The 4,196-nt window shown below is 52.6% G+C and overlaps 1 pseudogene; it reads right to left on the reverse strand.

The window, feature by feature from the left end:
- Positions 1 to 1,407: 1,407 nt before the first annotated feature.
- On the reverse strand, positions 1,408 to 3,994 carry LOC120246100 (annotated as a pseudogene).
- Between the last annotated feature and the right edge of the window lie 202 nt (positions 3,995 to 4,196).

The following is a 4,196-nucleotide window of genomic DNA, read 5'->3' on the forward strand; positions in this document are numbered from 1 at the left end:
GAAGGCATGGTTCCTAACTAGGTGGTCACCAGGGAGTCTATTACCCACCACAGTGGGCAAGAAGCTAGGGGTGGTTCTCCAAGCTCCAATGCATTTGTCACTTGCAACCCAGATTGAGGTACATGCCTCCTTCACTAGCTGATGTGACAGAATCCTCCAAGCTCTGGCGCGGAACCAACTTATTTCTGATACTTAGTCCTTTCCCCCCCAAACAGAAACCACCTCCACTTCATTGAACCTGTGCCCACACGTAGAGGGGCTTTAAATCTGGGGGTGGTTTTGGAGAACAAGGAGGGGTAGGGCGCTTAGCTTGTGTAACAGGTCACGGCGACTGTGGGCGTCTCCACGGAGATGGGGATGGGCCTTCTTGGCCATTGTCTTCCACCAAGTCCTTGGGAAGGACTCTGGGAAGAAGCCATTAGCCCGAGAATGGCCATCTTCCTGCTCTCCGGCCTCATAGCCAGTCTTGCCTGAGCCCCTTGGGGTAAGGGGGTTGAGGCCACCAGATACCGTAAGCGCTTTGATTTTCAGAGTGCAGCAGAAAACGGGAAGCTGTCCAGCCCGGAAGAGTGCCCCCTTACCACCCTCAACATGGGAACGGCCACTGACAGCTAAAACTGACGGCAGAATTCTTTCTCCGGATCTCGTCCCAGGTGTTGATCCTAAACTCGAGTTGCATTGGCTCATTTAAACTTTATGGCAGCTTTTTGCCTCTCTCAGGCAGGTCCACCACTAACAGGTGAGAGACAAACTCGGCAGAGATATTTTTCAGTACTCCTTTGAAAGAATCTTTTAAAAACAGAAAAAATCCCAAACGCTGTATTTTCTTTAAGCGAGAACCCTCTTAGAACACAGAAAGTGAGTCAGCGGGGAACCTGGCCCCCTGCAAGGAGCCACCTGCGAGGGGCCTGCTGGGGCACTCAAATGCGAAGTTCTCCTCTTTCTAAAACCCAGTCCCCTTTCAATAAAAGAGAAGAGAGAAAACAGAGGAAAGGCCTACTCTGAGATGAGGGGCTTCCTTTCTCCACCCCGGGCAACTGGTGTGGCCGCTTTGGCATGGGGCCTCCCTGGCAAGGGGCGGATGGAGGGCTTCCATCTCCTTGTCCTATGGGCCAGCAGTGAGTGCTCGCTCTGTCTCGGCTCCTCTCTCCCTCACTTGCTCCTCTCCTCCTGTTGCTCACAGTGGCTCTCCAGTTTTAGCAGGGGAAAACAGGTATGTATTTCTTTGTTTTATTTTTCATTCCCCAAAATAAGATGCTGACGGTCTGAGTCCCCTTCTGGTACTGGGACGGCCCCATCACTTCACTGTGTTTCTACAAAGAGGAGCCTTGCAACCATGTCACGTTGATCAATGTGTGACTGATGATGATGGCCAGGGTTACCCGTCCTGGGCCAGCTCAGGCTGGCTCAGCTGGGAGGGCTGGCTCCTGAACACAGAGCTCTGAGCCCGAGCACCCAGGGAGACCGCTGTGACGCCACCTCCTGGCTGGCCTGGTGGGCAAGGAGATGGCTTTGGTGAGCCCAGGAAGCCCAGAGCTGTTATTCTGGCATCCCCCAGGACCAGTCTTGCCTTTTGGGATTCCCCGGGTCTGCTTGTCCAAAATACTCCAGTGGCAGCATGGGCCATACAACCAGGTTGAAGGGGATGGGGAATGTCTATGGCAGCCATGTGGCTGGCACTGGCAAGGATCATGCCCATCTGGTCTTGAGTCTGGAAGTATGTGTTCCAGGGCCAGTTCTGGGGGCTCTTATCATAGACTGACCGTGGGGTAGGTAATAGCCTCCTCGGGTCCTACTTGACTCCTGGGTAGATGGTTTGACCAGCTAGCTGGGCTTCCTGAGCTGCATGAGACTCTAGCACAGATCAAGTTCAGGGGCCCTTCTACCAGTACCTTCTGCTGCTTGTAGTAGTTCAGCAGGTGTTCCCAGTACAGCTGTGAGGACAGGACGTTTGGGTGGCTTAGGATAATGACCTCACATCATACTTTGGTCAGGGCCTTGTTAAGCTGCCTGGAGTTGTTTATAAATGCAATGCCTTGTTGCTAGGTAGCCCCCATGCAGGAGCAGAAGATAAAGTCCTTTTCCTGGCCCTGGAATGTGTCCATGTGGGCAAATTCCACCTCCTGGTAGAGCCTGGTGTGCAGAGAACCACTGAATGGCCATGTTTTGCATCAGGGAGGATTGCTAGCTCCAGATGAGAGCATAATGATGCTGATGTGGTCTGGCTTGGCACCTTCCCTCAGCAGCTTTGGGATGATCTACTCCGTGTTTGCAGCTTCCTTTCCTATTCAGGGAGGAACTGCTTCACCTGGCAATCTCCTCTGGGCTCTGGGTCACCTAGAACATCTGGTTGGGGGTCACTGGAAATCAACTCCCTTCTTCATAAGATCTGCTGCAGTTGATGCCTTTCTGAAGGGAGACCTTTTCAGGGAGTGGCCACCCATGAAGATGAGCTGCTTGGCTCCAAGGATCAGGGCAAACATTCCCTCCAGCTCAGTGGCATGGGTGCTTGCATCAATTAAAATGGGCCTCGTTGCCCATACCCACTCCCATATCTGTGCTCATAAGTAGCTTATTCTCTGTGGCGAGTTTCTGGGTCAGGTGTGGCTTCTCTTCTGCCAACAACAGCTCCCCTGTCTCCTTCAGTTGATGAAGCTTCTGGAGCTTGGCATGCTATCCATGTTCTTGATCTGGTTGTGCAGAAACAATGTGCAGAACAGCATGACTCTTGGCCCCGTCTGGTGGCACTTCTCGTTAGCTGATCCATGACTATATTACTGGGACCACAGACAAATAGCCAAGCATTGCTTCCTCTAGCCAGGGAGTAGTTGATGGTGGCCAAGATGACCATCTTCCCAGTGTGGGGTGGTTCCTGCAGTGGGCTCATTCGTCTTTGCTGCAGGGTCTTTACCTGTAAACCTGAAGAGTGATTCAGGTTGGGGAGTCCTTCTGCCATGAACTTCTTGGGCAGCTGGTGGCTGATGATCATGTCCTCCAGCTGGTGGCTGATGCAGCCCCATATGGAGGTCTCCTCCAGTGCAAACGTTTTCAGTGTGCTCTGCATGTTGTGGAATGAGGTTGCCTTCCCCCTGAAATCCACCTGGAAGTGATGATTTCCTCCACAGGCATGGTCATTACTGCTCTGGAGCTCAGTGGTGATCTCATCACCATAATGAACAGGGATCTTGATGACGTGGCTGATCACTTTGCTCAGGGGGTGCCAACCACATTTCCTTTGTACACAGGCATCTCGAGTCCTCTTGAGTAAGCCTCATATCTCAAACAAATCCTGGCTAACGCCTCCTTACCAGAGCACTGCTATTCAGTCTTGGGCAAAGTAAAGTAGGCAACTGTCTGCTGGTTAAGGAACACGTTCCACCTCACCATAATGGGATCTCGAGACTGGGACTCTTTTTGGTTTCTTATCATAGTTGGCCTCCACTTTGACCAGGGGGCCAGTTATGCTCTGGTGCTGGTAGGCGACCTCCTATGGCCGGATGAAGCTCTCTAGCTCCTCTCCACCCTCAGCTTCTCTAAGTCCTCCGAGGGCGGAAGGATTTGCCAACTAGAGTGCCTTGGTGTGGTGGATTGATCTGCAGGGTGGTGATGTGCCCAGTTCGCAGCTGCTCCTACTCAAAAAGGATCTTGAGTAGTCTGCGTGGGAAGCCGCAGCTCAGGAGATGTCCCAGATGATGTGCTTGAGGCTGTTTGGACTGGGCTGTTCCAACAGCGGCACCATGACCCAGCTGGTGTTGGCAGGATTGAAGCCGAGGAGGAAGACATTGTGCCAGCCACCCTCAGAACATTCCAGAACCTCCTCCCAGAGAGGCCCAACCTGGTGGCGAGTCGCCTCTTTGCATGTTGCCCTCAGGACGTGATTTACAGTGTGGCTGCCAGGAGTATTTACCCGTGGGTTGCAGCCCCTCTTCTTGCTGGTATTACAGTAAAACAGGCAAACAGTACTGTGTCTTTTGCAGTAACTGCATGCAAGCATTGGGAGACAGGTGTCTACATATTTAAAGTTCAACTCTGGTGAACAACTGACTAGTTTTGGCTATGCTATTATGCACGGACCCATGACGCAGGATGTCGTGAGTGCTTCCCAAGTTGCTGTGGGGGTCACTTTGCTCGCCCAGACACAGTCACCTCCAGGCCCTTCCAGCGTTTGCAGTTGGCTGGGAAGGGTGAAGTCAGTG

This window comes from Hyaena hyaena, unplaced genomic scaffold, assembly GCF_003009895.1.
Source record: "Hyaena hyaena isolate Hyena2069 unplaced genomic scaffold, ASM300989v1 scaffold_453, whole genome shotgun sequence".
NCBI lineage: Eukaryota > Metazoa > Chordata > Mammalia > Carnivora > Hyaenidae > Hyaena > Hyaena hyaena.